We start from the raw sequence: 27498 nt of genomic DNA on the forward strand, positions 1-27498 counted from the left end.
TGCCTTTTGGATAAATAAGCGAGCGAGGTCATGTGCTCAGTCTAGGCTCAAAACACCGACCCGACCATATGGTACCTACTGCCGCTAGGACAGCAGAACAGCAAAGGAAAGCATTGTCTGTTTTCCTCGATAGGAAAGAGTTTAAGCGTGACATAATGCACTCTAATGGTCTACAGCTAAAGGCCGGTCCACGCAGTCTCTAGCCCCCACCGGAGGCACTTGCACTCCGGCTCCAACACACGTGGTGAAGAAAGTTGTCCGGGTGGGTCCTTTGCATCAGTGCACAAGGTGCACATTAAATCTGACCCAGGCTCCTACTCCCGCCCTCTCAAAAGGATGGCGGCTGCACGCATTGAAGGAGGACAGAGCGGGGGCAGCAGCGGAGGGGGGAAGTACTGCGCCGCTCAAAGCCCTCCTCCCCAGCACCCCACGCCGGGACACAGCATTGATGAGCCACATCAGGGGGGAGCAACCTGGCACTCGCTGCCCTCCCCCACCACACAACCACAAGTCCCTGCGGACCGGGGTCCAGGAGCTGGGTGCGCACCGAAGGGTGGGGGCAACCTGAGCTGTGGAGCGGTTAATTTGAAAACAGGATCGCATCTGTGGTCATTACATGCGCGGGAGGTGGAGCGATCCGGAAGCCCCCAATAAACAGGATCGCATCTGTGCACCATATCGACATTGAATGCGCGGGAGGTGAAGCGATCCGAAAGCCGCCAATAACCCGGATCGCATCATAACTAAATTACATGCGCGGGGCGGGGGGGGGGGGGGGGTACGCGTTACACAAGCAGCCAATAACTGGTACGCGAGGACACAACCAGGACGATCATGGGACGTGCGTAGCCGAGCAGCGTTGGGTGTGAACACAAGGTTGCTTCTAAGCACTGTGTTCACCGAAAACATATTCAGTCGCGGGGCGGGAAGTGGAGCGATCTGCCCAGAATGAAATATTTGCCTAACATCACATAATTTAGCAGAGAAGTAACCCCACCCTAATGCTCGGACCCCGATTGCCGGCACCAGAGGCGGCCGTGGAGCCAACGGACACATCCCCCCCTTATGGAGGAAAAACAATAGAATAAATTGCAGGTGAGTGTGACCTTCGTCGGGTGTACCCGTACTGCGGCTCTGAATTGCACATCGGGGATCACCACCGCAGGGCCCCACACCCCGTGAGGTGGGGGGGGGCCCTCCCGCACTAATAACGATTACCCTGGGCCACACTGCATGGTTAGCATACCGCTGAAGCCGGGGATGAACCGCGATCCCCAGGCGCGGGAGTCAGCCGCCATGGCCGTGGCGCGACACCCCTTCCCGTTGTAGATGGCCGGGATTGCGGGTGGGGGGGGGGGATATTTTGGCGCGAAGGGACGGCTGAAACGTTACTCGACCTCCCCAACACAAGCAACCGCACGCGGCCGAAGCGGCCCCCGTGCACCAACCGCAAAACCCTTATTCTTGGCCGCCCTGCAACGCCGGACTCGCACCGCTCAAAATGCCTATAAACCCGCCGCATTGCCCCTCGACGGCGCGGGACCCCCACTTGCGCCCCCCCCCACCCGTGGCCATCCGAACCACAGGGCCCCGTCAACCTGGTCATGCCCAGGGACAGGGCCGGGGTGGGAGGGGGGTAACAAGACTCACCGTTTTTGTTGGTGTGTGAAAGCACGACGACGCTGAAGGGCCCCGATCGCAATCGCGTGGTACGGACGGCAAACGCGTGGCCAGGAAGAAAATCGCGTGTCCAGGCTGGAGCGGCGCACAGGAAACAGAGGAGGAACTGGGCGAGAGGGCCTCCTAAGTAGGGGGGGGCAAGCCGCGCCCCCCGCCCCCAATGGCCCGCCTCCAGCTCCAACTATAGGGAGTAATACCTTAGTGGGCGTAGCCTCGCGCACGAGGCAGCAAAGGGGAAGGCTACGACGGGCGGCCACTAACATGCTGCCCTGCTGATGTCCCACTGCTTGGGACGCGGGCAGCGGCAGTCTCCCTGCACTCCGAGATCAGGCAGAGGCACCAGCCTCCCTCCACTCCGAGATCAGGCAGAGGCACCATCTCCCTGCACTCAGAGATCAGACAGAAGCACCAGTCTCCTTGCACTCCGAGATAAGGCAAAAGCACCAGCCTCCCTGCACTCTGAGATCAGGCAGAAGCACCAGCCTCCCTGCACTCCGAGATCAGGCAGAAGCACCATCTCCCTGCACTCAGAGATCAGGCAGAAGCACCATCTCCCTGCACTCAGAGATCAGGCAGAAGCACCAGTCTCCCTGCACTCAGAGATCAGGCAAAAGCACCAGCCTCCCTGCACTCCGAGATCAGGCAGAAGCACCATCTCCCTGCACTAAGAGGTCAGGCAGAAGCACCAGTCTCCCTGCACTCAGAGATCAGGCAGAAGCACCAGTCTCCCTGCACTCCGAGATCAGCCAGAAGCACCAGCCTCCCTGCACGCTGAGATCAGCCGGAACACCAGCCTCCCTGCACTCCGAGATCAGGCAGAAGCACCAATCTCCCTGCACTTCGAGATCAGGCAGAAGCACCAACTCCCAGCACCCCGAGATCAGCCAGAACACCAGCCTCCCTGCATTCCGAGATCAGGCAGAAGCACCAACCTCCCTGCACGCTGAGATCAGCCAGAACACCGGCCTCCCTGCACTCCGAGATCAGGCAGAAGCACCAATCTCCCTGCACTTCGAGATCAGGCAGAAGCACCAGCCTCCCTGCACTCTGAGATCAGGCAGAACACCAGCCTCCCTGCACTCCGAGATCAGGCAGAAGCACCAGTCTCCTTGCACCCCGAGATCAGGCAGAAGCACCAGTCTCCCTGCACTCCGAGATCAGATAGAAGCACCAGTCTCACTGCACCCCGAGATCAGGCAGAAGCACCAGTCTCCCTGCACCCCGAGATCAGGCAGAAGCACCAGTCTCCCTGCACTCCGAGATCAGGCAGAAGCACCAATCTCCCTGCACCCCAAGATCAGACAGAACACCAACCTCCCTGCACTCCAAGATCAGGCAGAAGCACCAGTCTCCCTGCACTCCGAGATCAGGCAGAAGCACCAGTCTCCCTGCACCCCTAGAACAGGCAGAAGCATAAGTCTCCCTGCACTCCGAGATCAGGCAGAAGCACCAGTCTCCCTGCAATCCGAGATCAGGCAGAAGTACCAACCTCCCTGCACGCTGAGATCAGCCAGAACACCAGCCTCCCTGCACTCCGAGATCAGGCAGACGCACCAATCTCCCTGCACTTCGAGATCAGGCAGAAGCACCAACTCCCAGCACCCCGAGATCAGCCAGAACACCAGCCTCCCTGCATTCCGAGATCAGGCAGAAGCACCAACCTCCCTGCACGCTGAGATCAGCCAGAACACCAGCCTCCCTGCACTCCGAGATCAGGCAGAAGCACCAATCTCCCTGCACTTCGAGATCAGGCAGAAGCACCAGCCTCCCTGCACTCTGAGATCAGGCAGAACACCAGCCTCCCTGCACTCTGAGATCAGGCAGAACACCAGCCTCCCTGCACTCCGAGATCAGGCAGAAGCACCAGTCTCCTTGCACCCCGAGATCAGGCAGAAGCACCAGTCTCCCTGCACTCTGAGATCAGACAGAAGCACCAGTCTCACTGCACCCCGAGATCAGGCAGAAGCACCAGTCTCCCTGCACCCCGAGATCAGGCAGAAGCACCAGTCTCCCTGCACTCCGAGATCAGGCAGAAGCACCAATCTCCCTGCACCCCAAGATCAGACAGAACACCAACCTCCCTGCACTCCAAGATCAGGCAGAAGCACCAGTCTCCCAGCACTCCGAGATCAGGCAGAAGCACCAGTCTCCCTGCACCCCTAGATCAGGCAGAAGCACAAGTCTCCCTGCACTCCGAGATCAGGCAGAAGCACCAGTCTCCCTGCACCCCGAGATCAGGCAGAAGCACCAGTCTCCATGCACCCCGAGATCAGCCAGAACACCATCCTCCCTGCACTCCGAGATCAGGCAGAAGCACCAGTCTCCCTGCACCCCGAGATCAGCCAGAACACCAGCCTCCCTGCATTCCGAGATCAGGCAGAAGCACCAACCTCCCTGCACGCTGAGATCAGCCAGAACACCAGCCTCCCTGCACTCCGAGATCAGGCAGAAGCACGAGTCTCCTTGCACCCCGAGATCAGGCAGAAGCACCAGTCTCCCTGCACTCCGAGATCAGACAGAAGCACCAGTCTCACTGCACCCCGAGATCAGGCAGAAGCACCAGTCTCCCTGCACCCCGAGATCAGGCAGAAGCACCAGTCTCCCTGCACTCTGAGATAAGGCAGAAGCACCAATCTCCCTGCACCCCAAGATCAGACAGAACACCAACCTCCCTGCACTCCAAGATCAGGCAGAAGCACCAGTCTCCCTGCACTCCGAGATCAGGCAGAAGCACCAGTCTCCGTGCACCCCTAGATCAGGCAGAAGCATAAGTCTCCCTGCACTCCGAGATCAGGCAGAAGCACCAGTCTCCCTGCACCCCGAGATCAGGCAGAAGCACCGGTCTCCCTGCACCCCGAGATCAGCCAGAACACCATCCTCCCTGCACTCCGAGATCAGGCAGAAGCACCAGTCTCCCTGCACCCCGAGATCAGCCAGAACACCAGCCTCCCTGCACTCCGAGATCAGGCAGAAGCACCAACCTCCTTGCATGCCGAGATCAGCCAGAACACCAGCCTCCCTGCACTCCGAGATCAGGCAGAAGCACCAACCTCCCTGCACTCCGAGATCAGGCAGAAGCACCAACCTCCCTGCAAGCCGAGATCAGGCAGATGCGCCAGCTTCCCTGTACTCTGGGATCCAGCAGAAACACCAATCCTCCTGCAACAGATGCCACAAAAGTCACACTGACTTTTGAATTATGATATCCTAAATGAACTCCACGATTTCTGCAGGAGAAATAGAGAAGGCGACCCTTCCTGCGGCACTGTGAAATCCAGCAGGAACTCCACCATACCATGAATATTCAGCCCAACCCCTCCTGGATGAGTCAGGGCTGGGCTGAATAGACCTAGGCTGCATTCAGAGTAGGGGAATGAGATTTCCTTGCATCTGAATGGGCCTGGTCTGCCTTACACAATGCTGTCTCTACCTCCTGCCAGAAAGCTGGGCCAGAGAGGCCATAACTGGTTTTAACTGAGCACAGAGCCTCTCTGCCACAAGTGAACAATGAGAATTGGAATACAAATATTGGGGCCCAGAACTTTAGATTATTTCTAAACTCAAGAGGAGCCTCTGCCAAGGAGAACAGCTAGGAAAGCTGAAGGAGAATGGATGTCCCTTTGCTATGTGCTGTCTGGGGTTGGCCTGCAGTGGCTGTTTCTGCCAAGGGGGGGATACATACTTTGCTGTGTTCTGTATATCCTGCTTGAAGAAGATTTCCAGGGCTTCAAGTAGTAGAGCTTGCCTCCTGTTCTGAAGTCTTAGGGACCCAAATACTTCACCACCAGCTCCCCTGAACTTCCTTGCTGGGAGTTCTGACCTGCCAAGAGGTTCCTGTTACAGTGTTGAGCTTCTGGAGGTTGTTCCTGCTACTTGGAGCCGGGAAAAGAGAGGCAACTTAAGAAGCATGACGCATCCGCACCCATTTCCAAAGCATCGCAGCCCTGCAGGAAGAATTTCCACACATCGCCTCCGTGCCACTAAAGAAGCCGACCCAGCAACTGCCTGCAGCAGGAGAAATCGCCGCATGCCGAATCCCATGCAACAACATTTGAAGTCCCTGATCATCCCACCGATTCTGAAGCAGGCCCTGCTGTGCGGCTGCATAGCCAATGGACTGTGGGACCCCAGCTGGAGAGACCAATGCAGCACCGTTGCTGCTGCCATATAGAGAACCGATCCCCATGCATTGCACCAGAGAGCCATGTCTACATCAACGCCTCGGCCGCAGTAAGAAACCAACGCATCACCTCCCCTTCAGTAAGGAACCTACGCATAACCTCCCCAGTTTGGCAGTAAGGAACCGACGCATAACCTCCCCTGTGTGGCAGTAAGGAACGGATGTATCACCTCCCCTGGATTAAGGAACTGACGCTTCACCTTCCCTTGGCGTAAGGAACCGATGCATCATCTTCCCTGCGGCTGTTTTTGTTTAGGATTTTTACGCATCCAAGACACTTTGTGTTGAAAAAGTGCTGCATCTATAGTCTGCTATGGACAGAACTGTTTTTCACTTTTAAAAGTCATATCTTGATAATTGTATTGTGGATTTTTGTTGTTTTGGTCTTGTTTGGTTTAAATGAAGATTACTTATTTTTCTAAACTGATGTGGTGTCTATTTGTAGGGTTTTCACTGTATTACTGTATGTGTGCATGAATGCTTTACACACTGCCTCTGAGACAGACCTGTCTGCCCATGCCAAGCTACCAAGGGTGTAAGCAGAGGTTATTTTAGAAGTGTATCCTCCTTACCCTGACTAGGAAGAAGGGTTCCTACTTGGACAAAGGTGCAAACCATTGCCATATAGAGACCCCCATTTCTAACATTGCTGGTCATTGGTGAGGATTAGGACTTGCATTTGTGCCTAACATACAGTGATTGGTGTACACTACTAGTATAGTGCAGACCATTACTCAACCACATACTGTTTATTCTGTTTTCTGGTGTCTTCCTGGACGTATTTTGATACTGAGACTCTGATTAGTTGTTGCACCTCTGACGTCTTGACAAAATGGAAGTCAATTTTTGCTACCTGTACATCTAAACGATGAAGGAGGAAAAAGCCTTTTGCAAGGAGACGGGGCCTGTATTCTTATGAGGTCACACTTTGAGAAGCAACACTACCAGATGGTTTTGAGGAGGAGGACTTCACTGACAGTGAGGGAGAAACAGAGAAAATGAGTGGCTTCTAGCTGTTGAGCTGAGGTTGAGAGGGTTCGATCGGAAACTCAAGCGGGCTGATACCAAGAGGGCCTTAGCCCAAGAAAACGAAATATGTGTAGCTCAGGAAGTGAGCTTGGCTGGAGGTGGAGTCCAGCTCAGATGGTGGCAGAAAAAAGGTGTAATTTAGTGCTGAGAAAGAAGTACACACAACCAGAGATGTGGCACCTGACTTGAAGGAGGGGGTTGACATACACCAGGGGGATCAGGTTTATGAGGTAGCTCCAGTGGTGCCCAGTGTCCCTGAAGTGGATTGGGGAACTGGCATAGGGGATCATATTCCTAGTGGTGGGAGGGACACTCTACTGACTCTAGATGAGAGGTGCAGGGAGAGGGGTTCCTCCATGGTAGAAGTACTGGTATGTGATCGTGGAGATTGTCCAGAAGAGTTTGAGTTGAGCGACAGACAGTCAGACACTGTCTTGCCAGTGTCAGGAGAGTGATGTGAGGTACTTGTGCGAGGCACTGGATGGTAAGGCAAGGAGTAGCTTGGTTAACATCTGTATGGGGCTGTAAGATTCAATTCTTGGAGAGCATATTTTAAGTCCCTGTCGTCCAGAGCATGCCAACACCTGGTGGAATATGAGTTATGTGACCCAAGAGAGCTTGCACTGGAGGCAGACCTTTTGGTGGATTCCAGGGGGTTTGAAGAAGCATTTGGGGTGATCCTGAAGGAGGTGGCTCAGATTTTCCCCAACCAAGTGAGGAAGGGGAGGGTTGTGGTAGCCCAGATAGGTACCAGAGTATTGGGAGGTGTAGGGTTCCATGTCCTGTCTGAGAGGAGAAGGAGTAGGAGTGAGCTGTGTACCGAGCTGCCCGAAACCCAGTCTAAAGGCCTGGTTGGTTCCATGAGGGAACACCAGGAGGGGGGCCTGGTCTGTAACTGGAGATCATCCCCTGAGGGAAATCCCGAGGTGTCAGGTGATCTGAGGGGGGGCTGTAACAAGCACTCCACCAGTTCTGGTGTCTGGCAGCCCTTCTTCCGTTAGGAGGGTGCGTGAGTCCAGAGAGAGGCGTGAGGGGGTGACGCTGTCCCCAGTGGAAGGACCAGTGGGTCAGGGGTTGCCAGCTCTGAGGTCAGAGCACCCAAGGACTGGCTCTGGTGAGTCCACTTCTGGCCTAGGGGGTCTTCATGCTCTGTCAGATGGACAGGAGGCTGGAGACCTGTGCCAGGCAGACTCATGCACAACTCATTAGGAGTGCATTTCTGTTGGGGGGGTTTGGTGTACCTCCGGAAGTCCTGGGTTGCCAGACACAGGTCCAGCATAAGGGTACAGATCCTGGGTTGGAGGGCTAGGTTCAGGGTGTCCTCCCTGACCTGGATTAAGGGGTGACTGCTAACAGTTCCCCTACTGGTTTGTCTTGTGGGGGCACCGCTCTAGGTGGGAGGGCGCAGGGCCCAAGCAGAAGGGGTGGGGAGAGGGCAGCCTCACCCCTGACACCTGCCCAGCTTAAGGGTACAACCTCTAGGCTGGGGTACCAGTTGCAGGAAAGCACCCTTGAACTGGTGAGGGAATTGGGCAGGACACCTGCCACAGGCGCCCTGACAAGTCTCAAATCTGAGGGTACCTCTCCAGGTGGGAGAATGCAGAGCCCCAGGAAGGAGAACAGGGCGTCTGAGAGTCCACCCCAATCCCTTGTTCAGCCTCAGGGTACAGACCCTAGGCTGGTGTACCAGTTGCAGGATAGCACCCGTGAACTGGTGAGAGAATTGTGCAAGACACCTGCCACAGGTACCCTGACATTTCTGGAGTCCCTCTCCAGGTGGGTGGGTACGGAGCCCCAGGGAGGACGAGATGTGTGAGAGGTCACACCGTCTTCTGTCCAGTCTCAGGGTACAGACCCTAAGCTGGTGGGTTAGTGTCAGGATGACATCCCTGACCTAACAAAAGGGAGAGTGGACAAAGGGTGCTAGGCACCTGGGGCTACTGCTTCCCACTCTCTGACGCCACAGGGGTTAGAGAACCATGAAAGGCCTGGGGCCTGGCTCTCTGCACTGACAGCTGTCAGCAACCACTGTGGCTTTCTGTCCTGATGGACAGAGTAGTCCCTGGGGGGGGGGGGTAGAAGTCACACCCTGGGGGTGGCCTGGGCCACGCCACTGTGCTGGCCATGTGGCTATTGTCTGCCTGCTTTGACAGATCTGTGAGCAAAATAAGTTTAGACACTGCACAGATAGGGTCTACAGGTGAAAAGGAGGGTGCCCCATGGGTTAGCTTAGTGGTCCCTGAGAGTATGAACAAAGGGATCCAACTGGATTCAGCAAGGCGCAGAACAGAACATGCCCCTGCTGTTGTGGGCTAGGTCTAGGTTCTATTGCCCTAAGCATGGAAGTCAATCAAGGGATAGGTTAGTCTACCCTGGCTTTAGGTTGGAAGGGGGTTATGTTAGATCTGGCTTTTCCAGTGGGTTTAGCCCCAGACTTTTTGCTTTTGGGCCTCCTGTTTTTGACCCTGTTTTTGTTGCTTTTAGGACTCTGGGCACGTAACCACTGCTCATCAGTGCTAAAGTGCATATGCTCTCTGTGTAAATTGTTATTATGGATTGGTGTTTCCATTATTGGCTTGTTTTGACTTACTATTAAGTCCCTAGTACAGTGCACTCAGTGTGCCCAGGGCCTGTAAGTCAAATACTGCTAGTGGGAATGCAGTACTGATTGTGCCACTCACACAAGCAGCCTTTCAAAGGGGTCTCAGACCTGCCACTGCAGTGTCTGTGTGCAGTCTCTACTGCGATGTCGACCTGGCAAATGCACCCACTTGCCAGGCCGTAACCTTCCCTTTTATTACATGTGAGTCACTCCTAAGGTAGGCCCAAAGTACCCCTGTGGTCAGGGTGCCGTGTATGAGAAAGGTAGGACATGTACTGATGTGTGTGACATGTCCTGATCATAAAATACAGTGAAATTTGTTTTTCACAATTGAAAGGCTATCTGTCCCATAGGATAGAATGGGTGTTTATTTATAACATCTTATAAGTATAACTTCCCATTGGGACACAGTAGAAAGATGGAGTTCAGTGTGCCTGAACGCAGAATATAAAAATGCATATTTTAGTAGAGATGATTTGTTTATAGTGTATTTGAAAATACCACTTTTAGAAAGTAGGTATTTTCTTGCTTAGCCATCCTGTGTGTCTTTGCTGGTTTGTGGATTGAATGTCTGGCTTTGGAGTTACAGGGGCTGGGGATGTGCATTCAATGTAGACAGCCAGTGAGGGGTTGAGGTGTGTCCTGCCTCTCCTGGATGAGTCAGGTCCGAGCTGAATAGACCTGGGCTGCATTTAAAGTAGGGGTAGGAGATTTCTTTTCACCTGAATGGGCCTGGTCCGGCTTACACAATGCTGTCTCCACCTCCTGTCGGGAAGCTGGACCAGAGAGGACAGAACTGGTTTTGACTGAGCATAGAGCCTCTCTGCCACAAGAGAACACAGAGAATTTGAATATAAATATTGGGGCCCAGACCCCAGAACTTTAGATTACTTCTGGACTCAAGAGGAACCTCTGCCAAGGAGAAAAGCTGAGAAAGCTGAAGGAGAAATACTGCCCCTTTGCTGTGTGCGGTCTGGGGTTGGCCTGCAGTGGCTGTTTCTGCCAAGGAGAGGACAAATGCTTTGCTGTGTATCCTGTTTGAAGAAGATCTCCAAGGGCTTGATTTAGAGCTTGCCTCCTGTTCTGAAGTATCAGGGACAAAATAGTCTATACCACTAGCTCCCCTGAACTTCCTTGCTGGGAGTTCTGACCTGCCAAGAGGGGCTTGTTACTGTGCTAGGACTCTGGAAGTTGTGCCTGCTACTGGGGGCTGGGAAAAGAGAAGCAACTGAAGAAGCATGTTGCATCCGCAACCGTTCCCGATGCATCGTCGTCGTGCAGGAAGAATTTCCATGCATCACCATCGTGCCGCTGAAGAAACTGACACAGCGCCTGCCTGTGGCTGGAGAAATCACTGCACGCCGAATCCCGTGCATTGACCTCCGAAGTCCGAGATCACCATACCAATTCCGACACAGGCTGCAAGAACCAACGCATCGTGTGACCGCAGCTGGAGAGACCAACGCAGCACCCTTGCCGCCACAGCATCAAGAACCGCAAAAAGAACAGTTGATGGACAGAATACAGAACAATGTCATACATCCACCCAAGTACCGAGATCTGGGCCTAAATCCATCGTTTTTTTGCTTACCATGCCATTCCAGTTTGAACTCAGCCATGTGCAAAACAGTCTAGATAGACCCTGTGCCTCATGGGAACAGTCCAGCCCGAACTGCCAAGCCAGGTCCTCTCTGGACAGGAAACAAGCATCCTAGGACCGGTTTTGGGGTTTCACCCCTCATCAGCCAGGATAGCTTGACTCCAGTGGCATGGTGAGCACGGGACCACGTCTGGGCATACCCTTCCCACTCAGGGTGACAAATGCATCGAGAATGGGTGCATCCCTGAACCCCATGCATCGTACAAGGGAACCAAGTCCTACATTAACACTGAGGCGGCAGTATGAAACTGATGTATCACTTCCCCACACAGTAAGAAACCAACGCATCGCCTCCCCTTCAGTAAGGAACCGACCCATCACCTCCCCTGCGTGGCAGTAAGGAACCGATGCATCACTTCCCCTGGAGTAAGGAACCGATGCATCACCTTCCCTGGGCGTAAGGAACCGACGCATAACCTTCCCTGCGGCAGTTTTTGTTTATGATTTTGACACATCGAAGACACTTAGGATCCCGATTACGATGGTGGACGGACTGGTGTCTGACCACCATCGTGGTGGTGACCGGGACCGTCCGCAATACATGCGGTGGTCCCGCACATGTCGCATTTTGCACTATAACATTGCGGCGGGTGCAGCTGAATGCAGCACCCACCATGATGTTCAAAATGCATGTTGTGCATTTCACTGCACTACGTGGCAAGGTACCACACGGTGCCTGCCACTTGGTGCAGTGAAATGTAGGGGGGCCATGGGTACCCCCCAGTGCACAAACACCACCCCCAGACACAAGTGGGGCCCACAACGGGCCCCCAAAACCAATGCCCGCCAGCCTTGCAATGGCGGTTTACCCGCCACAGAAAGGCTGGCTGAAGACAGCATCCTAATTTGGCGGGCGGTGCCTGCTAGGCACCGCCACCATTTTATGGATGCAGACCGCTCCGTCAGGCAATTGGAACGATTGCCTGTGGCGGTTTCGTGGCGGATGGTCTTTGCGTCTGCCACAGTCGCAGTCTGGATCCCTCGCCATTGTAATGTGGTGGGGGAAATCGCGGTCTGATGGCGGAAGGCCCGCCACCGCATGGCTGGCGGTGGCGGTCCTTCCGCCATTATAATGACCCCCTATGTGTTGAAAAGTGGCATCTATAGTTTGCTACGGACAGAACTATTTGTACTTTTTAAGTAATATCTTGATAACTGTTTTGTGGATTTTTGCCTTTATGGTCTTGTTTGGTTTAGATAAAGATGACTTATTTTTGTAAACTGATGCGGTGTCCATTTGTAGTGTTTTAACTGTATTACTGTATGTGTGCACAAATGCTTTACACACTGATTCTGAGATAAGCCTGTCTGCTCGTGCCAAGCTACCAAGGGGGTGAGCAGGGGTTATTTTAGAAGTGTATCCCCCTTACCCTGACTAGGAAGAAGGGTCTCTACTTGGACTAAGGTGCAAACCATTGCCAACTAGAGGCCCCATTTCTAGCAGGCAGGATGTCCTCATTTTGTAATGAATGGAAGTGAGGGAAGAGGCATTGCTGTTTACCTCACTCTGCAGTGTGTCTCAAACTGACTTATTTGCTAATCACCAGTGCAAAATGGAACCCTGCACAATCCTTCTTTGGCTTGATGCCAAATGGGAATGACATTTCAAGCAAATAGTGGCTGAAGGAGGCTGACACACCCCTTTTCACACCTATTTACAATTGGCCATTTAATTAATAGCAGTTACCAGGATCAGCAGAATTAAAAATTGCGGTATTTTCCGGTCAAATATTTCTCTGTGTCATGAAAAAACCAATGCAAAAACTCGTAGGGTCTTGTTTATGAAAACTGTTGCATCGCTGCGTGAAAACAGCGATGCAACAGTTTTCACTGCACCATCCTTGCGACACGATGGATGCGCTGTATTTACTGTACGGCGGTCCATTTCCCAAGCAGTGACCGATGCATCAGGAATCCTGACTTATCTGTCAGCACAAAAGTCATGTATTTATGTAATTGTGTCGCAGGCATGACACAACTCCAGCAATGCATGAGGTAGTCCCACACACATAGAACTGAGTCACTCAAATGCCTACTACGAGGCAGGAGTAAGGTTTTGACACAGTGGCGTCCTAGAAGTGGCGCAGTGAAATCTGATAGATTTCATTGCGCCACTCCTACAAGGCTTTGTTGCTTGGGAATGCCCACCCTGCATACATTACACCTGATGCAGGTATAATGTGGCGAAGGGCTTTACAAGTTGACGCATCTGCCTGGATGCATCATCTTGTAAATATGGGGCAACATGGCACATTGTTTATGCCACGGCTGCGTAATGAAAAGTGATGCAACGGAGGCGCAAAATTGTCGCAAGGGGCTCATAAATAAGCCACTAATTCCTGGAATTACCTTGGCTCCTTATTTACCAGGACCACCGGTAACCATTATTCCGTGGACAGGGAACTAATGGGGACATCTGGGGTCCCCTTGAAGTGAGAGCCTCTGTGTATTGTTGGGTAGTCAGGCTACCAGCACGTCCTACAAAGAATGAAACCAATAGTGGTAGCTGCAGTCTAAATTACAGAAGGACCAACTTTAAAATGTATGTTATTCCTCGCACCTTGATACTGTAACGAAACAGATTCCTATACTAATGGGACCTTATTGTTTAGGTTTAAAAAATTGGTATTGTACTTTTACATACGTCCTACAAACCGTGCCATCCACTTTGGCATGAATACAAGGGCATATTTATGACTAGAGTTGCGTCACTCTTGCACCACGCAACGTGGTGCATGCGCAACACAAGCCAAAATGCATTTTATCAAGAGGCGCAAGGCCACCTTCCATGGGAGTTGTGTGGGTGTTCCCACGCAATAACTATGGGTTTTGACGCAGTCCCAGATTTACCAAAAGTGGTCGACCTGGGAATGCGCCAAAATGCTATGCCTTCCCAGGTGAGGTGTAACAAGGAGAAATATCTGTATATCTCATTGTTACTTCCTTTTTCTATGTGTGCTGCATTCTGCAGCAAACATAGAAAGAGGAAAGTACCTCAGGGGATTGTCTCTGTGCAGGAAGGAGCCCCTTACCGCACAAAATAATCCTCCTTACAACGCAAGCGCCCACGCACCATGGTGTAAGGGCATGTGTGTTGGTGCTAAGCAGCCAAAACAGTGCCAGCTGCAGTGTTATCTTCTAGTATGTTTATGATGGTTCTGTAACTGTCTTTGGGATGTATATGGGTCACATCCCAGACCTGCTGCACCGAGGGTCATTTTGAATATAAGAGGCAAAATAATTAGTGACGTCTGGTGCTATTTCTGTCAGAAGCTCTGACCCTGATTGATATTTAATCCAGCGCAGTGACAGGAATATATTTGAAATATGGCACATTCCTGGCATTTCCCAGTCAGGCAGCGCAGCACGGCAAGGTGACTTGCTGTGCTGCACTTTGTGACTTTACCATAAATATGGCCCACAGTTTCTCATTTCCCGCAGTACACAAATAGGTCCCACACCCACATTATCCTCTAAATTGAACCTCAGAAAAGCAACTCAACAACTGCATTGAAGCTTCGCCTGCCATCTCCAGAGGCTAAACCTTTCAAGAAAGGCCCTAGCAGAGTCCATCTGCGTAAACACATATATTATCCCCTTTGAGTCTGTTAGCATGTTTGCTGAGATGCCCACAGAGGCTACAATACTTCTATCCATCAATCCACTCTTTACCATAAGGGGCCTTTTTGCTCAAATGTGTCGCAGCATTTCAGTCAGGAAAGAGAAGGAGTCTGTCCTTGGGGAAAAAAAGACTGTGGCCATCTTGACTGCCACTTTCAGTGACCTTTCCCCCACTCCAAAACCATAGGGTCCACCATTACAGTGCTAACTGTTTCTGCATTAGCACATGTGATGTCTGCGGCAACTGAAGTGCACAACGCACAACATGTACTCAGAAACACCTCACACATGCCTTGCAGTAAGGATTCAGCCCGTATTGGGGCAGAGATCCTATCCCGGCATGCACGGAGAGGAAGGGTTTATCATGCAAGTTTTCAAGATGTTCAGGCTTGTTCTCCACCAGGGTCAAGGTCTCTATCACCCGGCATGAAGGATATCACACATCCTATTTCTCGGTACAAGATTCCTTAGCCTGGCGCTTCAACATCTGAATTTTGCTTGCTGACTGCTCTTGCTCCCATACTACATACTTGCCACCTTGTCCACCACCCCTCCACATTGCCTTCAACAGCTCTCACAGCTTTCCCTATATTACTATATTACTAATCTTCTTAGCCAGGCCAGATCTCCACTCTAATAGATGGTTCTCTCACTGCCAATCACCACTGTCAGAAAGGTGGGAGGCAAGGTACCTGAGGCCTCGATCCTTGAAGAGGGCGTGCGGCACGCTGTGGGTGAGGCAGTTGGCATGGGCAGCATGTTTCAGAGTGTGGCATAGCCCACGCTAGGAGACCTGCTGACAAGCCCTGCTCCCTGCGGCAGGCATGCATTCACCTTCAGACCGTGCTCTGCATGCCCAATACGCACAGATCTTCCGCCGCGGAACCAGTACAACAAGCATTTGCAATGCAATAGAACTCACATTTACGAGTGTTTGAGCTCTTGGCATTGTAAATGACAATGCCTTTTATTTATGTGTTATTTTTAAAACAGATAAATAAAAGGCATTGTCATTTACAATGCCAATAGCTTAGACTCTCGCAAATGTGAGACCGTTTGCATTGCAAATGCGTGCTATAAAATGCTGTAAAAAGCATAAGGATGGAGAGTGTCCTGCCTGCACAGCAGGCAGAACAAAGCTATTTGAGAAAATAGTGCTCGGAGGCTGTAATTAAATCCTACCGAGAAACAACACACGTAACAGGGGGTGTCGTCAAGGGAGGTTAAAAAATGAGACATGGCGGTACTAAGGAGGGACTACTAAGTATTGAACAGCCACAGTTTACAGTAGACAATGACAATGAAAAATATGGGTGGCGAGTGGGCGGAGCTTCAAGTACCTACCTCAATACTGCATGCATCACAGAGCAGGGCATGCGCAGCCCAGGCTCGACCTAAAAAGGGCACTGATATGAGGCGGTGAGGGACAGGTCTCATAATTCTTAGTGCCCACCCATCTTTTGCAACCTTTTTAGAAGTGTGTTGCCTTGGAGGCTGACAGGAACAGCTCTTAGCTCTGCCTGGAATTTCTGCACTGGCCCTGGTGCAAGTGTCACTACTTGCCTCTTAATTTGTAGCTGAGGTATGAACATTTCCATTTAAAAAATATATATTTTGGATTGTTTCTCTATGATGCATTAGATTACTTCACTGCACTGAATGGCACTGTTGGAATCTTATAACCCCATGTTTTTCTACCCTACAATTTTATTAATGATTCAAGAATCAAGGCATTTGTCTTTTGCCTCATATACGAGATCTTGTTTTTAGCTGGAGCAACATTATGGTCTATTAAATCATATGCCTTGTAGAATGTGCATCCTGAACCATCTTATTTCAATGTGCTCTTACATATGAGGATCATGGAAAAGTTGTTGCCCAGGGTCACTCACAGTTTGATCACACTGGGAGGCCAGGTTGGAAACCAGGATCTTTGGGTCAGGCTCCCACAATTAACTTTTGCACTGGCAACACAAAAACGTCCTACTGACTTGTCATCAGCTCTATTTGCCCTATTTAGCCTGTACCAGACTCCAATCCATTCTTCCTCACGCTTGAAAGACATTTTTCATGTTGCCCTGAGGTAATGGGGTCAGGAAGTCCAATTGCAGGCATGAGCAGTCGATGCAGAGCCCAATGTACCAGTGGTGCCGTGTTCATGAGTATTTGCAATGCAGCGATTTTTTACTAATCAATCAGTATTGGGGGTTCACTGATACCTGAAGTGCAGTGCCCTTCTCGGCACTCCTTGGTCTCAGTCAATGAATGATCTCCAGGAGTCAAAGCAAGGCCTCCTTTTGGCAGACACTTCTCCGCTCATCAGCCTGGGCGCCATCTTCTGGGCCCCGTAGATCTGATCTAGGTGCTCAGCCTCGGCCCTTTTCCTCCTCTGATCCCTGTAGGAATATGTAGCTCCACGCTCCCCAGGCAGCACCGGGCTCTCTCTCTGGGCTTTCGCCTCGCTCTAAGTCGCCACTGCCCGCTAGTTCTCTGCATCCGGTACATGTTTCCTGCTCCACCTCTGCTCTGAGCATAGATGCTAGAAGTAGTGTTGCTGCAGCACCCCCCAAAGTAACGAAGCTGGAATTTAGAAGGTGAATGAGCAATAAAGATGTCTTTAAATTTTGTTTTTATTTGGTAAGATTTGCTGTGCTTCAGAGACAGAGGTCAATTGTCAGGCAATACATTCTGGCCAATGGTTGTTTAATATTTTGCCATGGAGATTGGTGTTTACTTTCTCTAACTGAAAAGCAAGATAATTTAGTAACATGAACTATGTTGCAATCTTGCAGGGGTACAGTAGATGTCATTATTCTAGCACATAATAAAATTTAAATGCCTGTAAATTCAGACCAGACTATACCATCAGTTCTGAAAGCACAAAGGAAGCACATGTTTTGTAATTCTGAAGTGTGATGGAAACAAGAGTTAAACAGAATCAAAATAATTAAAGACATACTTGTTTCCTGAAACCATATTTCCACACATTATCATTTGTGCATTTTTATGAGTAAAAATCAAACGTCTGAGCAAATTTAGTGGCCAAATCAATGGAAAATGTGTTGTCTCTAAATGATATTGTGCTACCATGCTATTGCAAAATATTTGCTACAGTGTTTTCCAAAAAGAACCACCAGCAACATACTAGACTCTCAATACTGTCCTGCAAAATACATTTGCTTTATGTGATGCTTGGAATTTCGACAGTACCTGTGACTTCAGTGATGTAACATTGGCCGCAGCACCCCCTCTCTGAAAATTGTTCCAGCATCACTGGCAAATTCCTGGAGCTTTCCACTTCAACTTGATGTCATCTTGGCAGTCAAGGGAGTAAAAAGCAGTGGAGGAATCGGGGTGAGGTTTAACGAGGAGAGCGAAGAAGCGCAAAGAAGTGCAAACATTCTAGGGTCTGGCATGCATATTATTTAGATTTCACCCATTAAGTGGGCCAAGATAAGTATTATCTAATTTAGATCTTGTTCACCTCTATTACTTGAGCAACTATTGTTATTTTCATGCGGTGGAGAGGTCCACAGTCTGTCCGCTGTACAATTTGAGGTTTAAAAAGGCTAAGAAAGTCCATGTGTATGTTGACACCCATCCTTCTTATATCACTACAATTTCAGCAGCATATCTAAATCACTAAGATGCTCCTTACAAGTTCAGACTAACTTCCAATTTAGCCAGTCAGGGAAGTTACCATGAGGTATGGTCCTCATACCAGCACCCTCTTGCTGATGTATGAACAGTTATTCATGAGTGCCTTGTTGTTTTGCCTTGTCATTTCTGCCTTCAAATACCCTCTGTTTTCACCGTAGTTTTTTGGCTTTGCTGTATAATTTCTCTGCCATTTCTGGTTTGTGCCAGTTCTCGCTTCCCTGCTCTCCGGCCCATTCTTTTTCCGCCTTTTCTCTCCCACTTCCCACGTGCTCCACCCATCGCCTCAGTGCTCCACCCAGTACTCACTTTAAGGAGGGCGCAGCTCGACCACCAGCTCCCCCTTGCTGCAACATAAACAGTTGTTCATTCTTTTTCACCCCTTGACTGACTTGTTGATTTGTCTTGACATTTCTGTCCTGTAATAGTCTCCGTTTTCACCTTATTTTTGTGGCATTCCTGTATTTTTTCTCTGCTGTATTTCTCTGCTTATTTCTTGTTGTTGTTTTAACCTTGTTGAAATGCCCTGTAATACCTTATGTTTACACCTCAGTTTTTTGGCTTTCCTGCATTCTTTATTTGCGGTCTTTCTGCATCTGAATTTTTTCTTTGTATTTTCCTCCTTTTCTGGTTTTGTGCTGGTTCTTGCTTTACCGCTCTCCTACCTGCTCTTTTCCCACCGTTTCCCTCAAGCTTTCTGCCTGCTCAATCCCACCGCCTCAGCTCCTCTTCCCCCTCCCAAGACCTTCTGGAGGAGGCTGCAGCGCAGCCATGCAGCGGACACATGCAGCATGCGCGCCAAAGGCTCGCCCATCTTCGCCCGTCCGTGCCTAGACCATGCACAGTGGCAGGAACCCTGGCTCTCCGCTACACAAAAATACACTGCCACTGAGCCCTGGACCCCAGACTTTTCAACAACATCTGCTGCCGCACTTGTTCACGATCTATGGTTGGACCTTTTACCTGCTGGCACTGTCTCTTCTCCTGCAAAACTGGAGCTGTCGCATGCATGGCAACCACCACCACACCGACCATGACTGCCTTGGAACAACTCCACTGCCTGCTACTCACCACACAATCACTCTACAAGCACGCCACCGAGATCTGGGACACATCACTTCCCTCACACCATCATCTTCCTCACGAGGCCTGTCTCAACCCCACAACTGCTCCCGATATCTGCTCGGCAACTCCCAACGGCTAAAAGATAGCTCACCAGGACCACATACACAAACACAGATGAAAAATCATCATCATCCACTGCACCACCACCGCTTACAACACCACACAATCAAAGAACACTTCAATTTCCAACTCCAAACTGATGGCAAAACCCCCATCAGAGGCACCCTTACCAACAAACCTCCAGGACCACGCCCGATTTTCTGCAACGCCATCCCCGACTTCATCGCCCGCTCATAAATGACTTTGGACATTACATCTATCTTGGAGACCTCAATTGTCACCTCAATGGCCTCAACGACACCAACACTACCAGCTACCTTGAAAGCATGAACAACATCAGCCTCACTCAGCTAGTCACTAACCCCATACACAACGCAGGACACATGCTTGACCACCATCTTCACGGCCAGCGACAGAGTCAAATATAGTCATGTTATCGAGCTCAAATGGACAGACAGTGCCACTGTCCACTTTGCCATCTCAGGATTCCCTGGCATCACCAGCAAGCCAACCAGCATGTCACACCGCAGATGGAACAAAGTGTCAAAGAGCCAGTGGACCGACGTCCTTAACACCTCCCAACCTGACACTGCAACAAACTTAGAATAGACTGTCAAGAATGTCTCTGCCTGTGCTGATAGAGTTGCCCCATCAAGCACACCAAACTCGAGAGATCCATCAAACAGGCCATTTGGTACACCATGGAATTGAGAACCATGAAACGCAACTGCAAACGACTTGAAAGGAAATGGCACACCAGCAGGGAGCCCACAGAGTAAGACACCTTCAAGATATCCCTCAAGCAATACCACCACCTCCTAAAATAGCCAAAGAGGAGCTCCCTGGCTGACAGCATTGAAGCCAGTGGTAACCACAGCAGAGAACTCTTCAACATTGTCAGAAAGCCCTCCAACACCAAAGTCTTCGAAAACATTATCACCTCTACCCAGGAACTTTGCAATAACCTGATGGACTGTTTCCATAACAAGATTTCCACCGTCTGCAAACACTTTGAACCCCAACTCACCCCCTCATACCGCTACAGCCTCCTCGCTACCACAGATGCTAACCCCGACCACCTACTCACCACCTGGGACCAGCTCACCACGCATAACACCACAGTAATGAGCTCCGTCCTCTTCGGAGCATCCATGGACCCATGTCCCCATGACATTTTCACCCTCAGGAGAAAAAAATCAGCAATGAGCTCACCACCATTTTCAACACAACCATCACCACTGCCACCTTCCCTGAAAATTGGTAACATGCAAAAGTCAAACCCCTTATCAAACCATCCGTAGACCTTAGCGAACTCAAGAACTACTGTCCCATCTCTCTGCTCCCCTTTCCGACAGAGTCCTCAAAAACACCATCAACCACCTACTCACAAAACACCTGGAGAACAACAATCTTCTGGACATCTACCAAACTGGATTCAACACCAACCATAGCACTGAAACCGCCCTGATCTCTGCCACCTATGACATCAGAACCCTCCTTGACCGGGGAGAAACAGCAGCCCTAATCCTCCTCGACCTCTCAGCAGTGTTCAGCACCATATCCCACCACACCCTTATCAAGAGGCTTCATCAGATTGGCATCCAAGGAGACGCCCTTAAATGGATCACCTTCTTCCTCACCTGGAGGAAACCCAGAGAATTTGCCTACCATATCCTACTAAGATGACATCCAGCCAGCCGCGGTCCATGCAGGTAGTGGTGGGGCCATGTAAAAGGGGATTCCGAGGGACAATGCAGAGAGACCACGGCTGCATCAAGCTTATTCTCTTGCTCTCAAAAGGCCCCTTCACCTCAAAGGCCAACTTCCGCAGTTCATGATGAGCGTCACCGACTGGATGAAAAGCAACTGCCTGAAAATCAACACCGACAAAAAAGAAGCACTGATCTTTGGGAACAACACCTCCCAGTGGAACGACTCTTGGTGGCCTCCCGAATTAGGACTCACTCCAACAGACCATGCCTGAAACCTTGTCATTATCCAGGACAGCAAGCTCACCAAAAAACGTCAGATCAGCGCAGTCTCATCCGCCTGCTTCCTCACTCTTTGCATGCTTTGAAAAATCTTCAAAAGGCTCCCTGCCAACACCAATTGAACCCACACTCAAGCTCTAGCCACCAACCAGCTGGACTACGGCAATGCACTCTACTAAGAAATCACCACCCATGTCCTGAAAAGACTGCAGACCATACAGAACTAAGGGGCCAGACTCATCCTCGGCCTCCCCAAATGTACCCACATCACACCCCACCTCAAGAAGCTTCATTGGCCCCTGATTCAGAAGAGATGTCAATTCTCGATGTTGATCCACACCAACAAAGCCCTTCACAATCAAGGACCAGCTTACATCAAACACCTCATGCAAAGGGCTCTAGACCTGACTGTTCAACTGATCCCTCCCAAAGCAGCAAGGCCCTCAGTGCCTGGATACCCTCGCGGCTGATTAGCCGCTCTTTAAAAACCCTGATTGGGTGATTGATTGACCAAACAGTATTGGTAGTTCAGTGTGTGATGGTATCACATGGTTTTCCTGCCATATTTGTAGTTAGCATCTCATCTGAGTCTAGGTTTCTCGGTATAGTATTTCAGATCACAGCCATATTCTTTAAGATCAACTTCCTGCTTCATATCTGTTTGATTCTTTCCTTTAGTTTCGTTGCAAGATATTCCATGTAAATTTGCTGATAATTCTACGTATGCAGTGTGTTTAAGGGATGACTCGTGGTAAATAGGGCACCCTAAAAAGAATAGGAGACTGTTGATGACGTGTTAAAACCAAGGCGACTGCTGGTAACTGTTGCCCCTCTTCAAAGATGTGGAGGGGCACCAATGGGCTCGTAACACCCCTTTATACCACCTAATGTAATCGGACTGCTAGGCATGTCCTTACACCATTCCAAGGAAGACATAGCAATAGGTGGCAGACGGAGTCTGCTGCAAACAGCACAGAAAATGATAAAGATGTAGGTGAAGAGCAAGCCCTTAAAAAGAAAGTGCTGGGGTTGGCAGAAAAAGTCTCCTTTAACAAACACCAGGCTCCTAGAAAGTAGTCGGCGCCTGCTTCAAGTCATCACACAAGAATACACGGTTCAGAGTCACATTGATAAAAATACACCAAACCTCTAGGCTTGGTTAATCCTTGGTAGTGCCTGCTTCAAGACTTTCCAAGGTACATAGTATGTTGTACATAATTATTACCCGAGGGAGATGACATCAAGCGAGCGAAAGTCAAGGAAAGAATTGTTCCATAGCTCTTAAAATGTAAAACCAGATATTTGACCAATTCAACACTAAGGTTTTCGCCCTTTATTTCACTTTCTCGGTGGTTTCAGCATTGTACTCTATGCACGTGTGAACTCCGCCATGCACCCATAACCTGTAAAATCTTTCAAACCTGAGCAACAATTAATAAAGATAAAGGCACTGATGCGCGCGCATCGCTGAATGGGTGTAAATAACAGACGTAATTATCACCCAGTTTTCCCAAGACATCATTTTATCGACATTAAACGGCGGGAAAGGCTGAATGTTCCTCGCAGAGGTCAGTCCTTTCCGGTTGCATACAGATCCCACCAGCAGGCCCTCAACCCACTGAGCTGCGCTCCTTGTCTGGCTGTGACATCTCTCTCACCTGAATCTTGAGGGCACACCTGCAGCCTCTGCACGCAGCCTCTGCACTGCTATGAAGTAGCTGCTTCTCTGACACACACTTCGCACATCCAGCCGCCTCTCCTCCCCTCTTCCTTATCTCATCAGTCATTTATAGCCCCATACTGTCCCAGTGGCCGCCTCCCCAGGAGCTGCTGTGAACGGGAGGGGTGCTGTTGGCTGCAGCAAGGAGGCGGGTTCAGGTGGTTTGCTCCAGGCGGCCTTGACTGAGTGTTTGTATCATACAGACTGCCAACAACCACTCAATAACCGAAGCACTGATCATTGAACCCGGCCAGGGCAGGCAGGCAGGTTTGGGAAGTAGCCAAACGTCTATTGCATGTCTACTGTGGTAAAGATCCGTTAAGAGACCGTTGATAAAGGGGGCCACTGACAATTTCACCCCAGGGCGCATGCGCCAGAGTCGACTCAATCTCCGTCAGCTGTGGGGTGGTGAGCACATCCACTTCACCCAGTAAACAAAGACAGACACAGGCAGTGAGAGGGCCTTTTCAGGGTTCTCAAGATATAAAGGTAGATTTGCAGATGAGTTCCTTGGATGAACCAGAGATAGTTATCCATAAACGCAGTGCGTTTTAATTAGTTCAATTACTGTAAAATGTTTATTGCATCATTTAAAATGCACTGAATCGTTTATCAAATAACGGTATTGCTCACCCTAGATTGGAGTACAGCAGTATATAAGTACAGACTAGGAGAATCGTAATTTTGACTCCACTTTTTCACGTCTTAACTATGCCATGTATACGTGCATATAGTATATTATATAGTATTATATGTTTGTGTGCTTTAATATCATTAACATAAAGTGGTGCACTTCACCAACATTCTGAAGGTGCATTTGCTGTATAATATTACATGAGTGTACATACTAATGTATTTCTTATAGTAATACCCTATCGCAGCTTGCATATATATCTGCATTCATTCACATATTCATTTGAATGGAACATGCATTATTTTAACTGTATAAGTGTTCATAACCCTGCATTTAAAGATGTATTGAAATGTTTGTTATATAAAGTTGACCAAAGTATTTGGACTCTAATGTTTAACCTTCAACATTTAAGCTTTTTTGGTTGCAATTCTTTCTCTTCTCTGCGGGTGTGTTCACATGACCTCATAGTTAGTGAAAGTCACAGTGTGCATGAGAGATAGTGAGGCTTGTGAGGACAACTTTTGGCAAAGATGAGAGGTGCTAACAAACAAAGGGAGAACCCCGATTCATGGAGGCGGGAAGAATCCAAGGACGTTCTGATGTGCAGACCAAGAGAAGGTAGTATTGGATAAAACAGCCAAGCTTTACTGTGAGAAGGTGGGAACGTACTAGGCGACTCGATGTGGGATTCTCAAATGTTCTGTGATTTTTTAATTAGTGGTCACACTTCAGCTTTAGACAGATTCCCTCGAGACTCAGAGAGGTACAGACCTCTTTGCTATATTTCTGTTGTGTGACTTTATGCTGTACAATATTCCAGATTTGGAGAACTTCTACAGAATCTCTGCAATGCTGACATCTTCCTGCTTTACTGGATCTAATAAGGGTTTCCTTAATTAGTGCTACTTGGTTTAGGCTTAGTTTAGGGAATCTAGATTTACTCATGTATAGGCAAGAGGACCGGAAATCATATACTGATCATCAAATATCGTTTCTTATATTCTGCATTGCCATTTCTGAATTCCTTGTATGCTTTATGCTACTGAGGTTGAAATTTGTCAGATTTTTGGGTCTGCCCCTGTCCGTAGTGATTCTGTATTTTTACAATATATTCTTGAGACTTGTATACATGAGTTTAGCTTTGACCTTGTAATAAATCTACATTTAATCCCCCTTATCGACTTTTGGGCCCTCACTGTGTAGCCAAATGGGTTACACTGTAAATTGAACTCCTGTTTGATGCTAACTTATCTTTATTTCCCCGGCATCTAAAATAAACATTTGCAGGAAAGTATGGATATTCAGCTCAGTGCTCTGGCAAGCATAAGTAAAGTATTTGTAGAGGGTCAGTGAGTAGTTTCCTGAGGACATGTCACAGTGCAGCCCCCTTTACGATGGCTGCCTCTCACATCATCCTACACCAATCCCTACACCTGCGTCACCAAGTCAGGTGAGCAGGCTAAGGAGCGGGACACACATTCTGGGCTCCAGTTATACCCATCACTACTGTCCTAATTACACTATCATGCATGCCTAGGTCCAATGACATCCCAGAGTACAGTAATGAATGTGCAAGTGTATGGGATTGAAAAAGTGAAGCAATAAAGGAATGAGGGATCTTGGTAAATGAGTGAAGGAATGAATAAGTGGGTGTACTGGAGAGAATAAGTACAAGTGCGTGTATTTGCTGAATGAGCACAGCAGGGATTGAAATTAATAAGTAATGTGAATTAATAATAAAAAATAAGTGAAAAAATGCAGCAATTAATGTATGCAGAAGTGCGTGCTTAGGACTAAATGTATAAATGAGTTAGTGTATAGGAGTACATGAGACCTGCAGTGAATAGAATTTCAGGATTGATGGAGTGAGTTTATAGGAGTGACCACAGCAATCAATAAAAGGATAGGGCAATACATGTTTGGGTGTATGGAGGTGTAAGCGTGCAGCAGTTAATCTGTGCTGCAATGGGTTAAGGAATGAATGTGGAAGTGCACAGGAATAAATGAGTGCAACAGTGAATCAGTGAGTATAGGGTAGAATGAGTGGCTGTACATAAGCTAATGAGTGGAAAAATGCACCTGTGAATAAAGGAATGAATGTGTTAGTGCAACAGAGGGAAAGTGTGCAGCAGTGAAAGAGTACTGTCCTTTTGGTGTTTGTGTACCTACCCCCAAGCACTGTTTTTGCAGCGCCTCACTATTTACAGCTGCTCCGGGCTGAAACCCAGTCTTTCAAATACTTTATTCGACAATTAAGTCGTAAAAGTGAAACCCAGTCACAGGTAGGCTGAAGTGCCTCAAACCTGAATCCCTCAGATGAGACCTGTGTATTCATGGGGTTCAGTATAGCTTCAGCTAGGGCATTAAGTATGGCAGGCCCCTTTTGTCTAAGACAGGGCAGTAATTAAAACTGACACCTAAAAAAAGTCCCTGTTGAGCCCTATATTGATGTCATTAACAGACCAGGCAAAGACACTTAGGATAATCTGTGTCAGTTGTGCAGTTCCTGTTATCATCTCACATGTTTTACTTAATCTTGCAATACCCAAGAATGTTTGCTTTTCCCAGGACTTTATGTTTCTATATTTTTTTCATGCAGAATAATATGCTTGTACGTCCTGTGACTGTGTGACTTGAAGTTTTGGATGGGTGTTTATGTAAATCCGTATTTGTAAAGCGCGAACTACTCACCCCTACGGGTCTCAAGGCGCTGGGGGCCGTCGTGGAAATTAAGTGAGCTATTGCCCAGAGTCATATATATCACACTAAAGGGTTCTAAAGGTTGGAGTAAATCAAAACATCAAGCATCACTAACTCCAAATGAATGTAACTCACAAAAAGTGATGGGATGCTACTGTACATAAAAGGGAAAGACGGTCTGTGTGAAAACAGGGAATCTTTTCTTTTAAAGACGAGAACCCTCACTCACCCGAGGGTGACATGCTTCATCATTGGGTCCCCTCTTGCACACTGCAACCGCAAGGTATACAGTGTGGGCTACAACTCTAAAAAAAAATTAAATAAGAGAGGAGCGTGAGGTGTTTTATGAGGATGCCAACTTAGGCAGGGGGAGTAAGGGGCAGAGTGTAAATCAGAAAAAATGTGTTTATATAAAAATAGCTACTGGGTGACAAAATTCAATTTACTGGTAGTTCCCATCAGCTAGGATTAAAACGAGGTGATATAGGATTGAAATAATATCCTAGTTAGTAGTGGTCGACATGTTTCTGCCAGGTGACTACTCGTTCGCAGCATTCATCAGGACCTCTCAATATTATCACTCTGCTTCAAAAACAATAAATCAATGAAATAAAATCCATACTCAATGATATGGTGGTTGTGACAACAGAACCAGCTGCAGTCCGGTCCAGTGTCTCTGAAGAATAAAGATAATTAACAAATTCATTATCATTTCCAGAACGTCATGGACTCCCACCACACACCAAATCAAACACCACACATGTGATATTGTGTTACACACGTGGTTAAAAAAGGATCAAACAAGCGTTTAGGTAAGTTTACACAAAGAACTCACCTAA

General features: G+C 49.0%; 1 protein-coding gene across 2 annotated transcripts in view; it reads right to left on the reverse strand.

The window, feature by feature from the left end:
• AOC1 (amine oxidase copper containing 1) overlaps window positions 1–23450 on the reverse strand; it is a 176732-nt gene extending 153282 nt beyond the window's left edge. The window contains exons 1-2 of one of the 2 annotated variants that reach the window (XM_085628487.1): window positions 23264–23370; window positions 17983–18086 (exon numbers count right to left, since the gene is read on the reverse strand). The gene's annotated coding sequence lies outside the window, so the exon portion shown is untranslated. Of the gene's footprint in view, window positions 1–17982; window positions 18087–23263 lie in introns of both variants that reach the window. The other variant, XM_085628488.1, reaches the window with a different exon arrangement.
• Between the last annotated feature and the right edge of the window lie 4048 nt (window positions 23451–27498).

This window comes from Triturus cristatus, chromosome 10 (genome assembly GCF_964204655.1).
Source record: "Triturus cristatus chromosome 10, aTriCri1.1, whole genome shotgun sequence".
NCBI classification, from domain to species: Eukaryota; Metazoa; Chordata; class Amphibia; order Caudata; family Salamandridae; genus Triturus; species Triturus cristatus.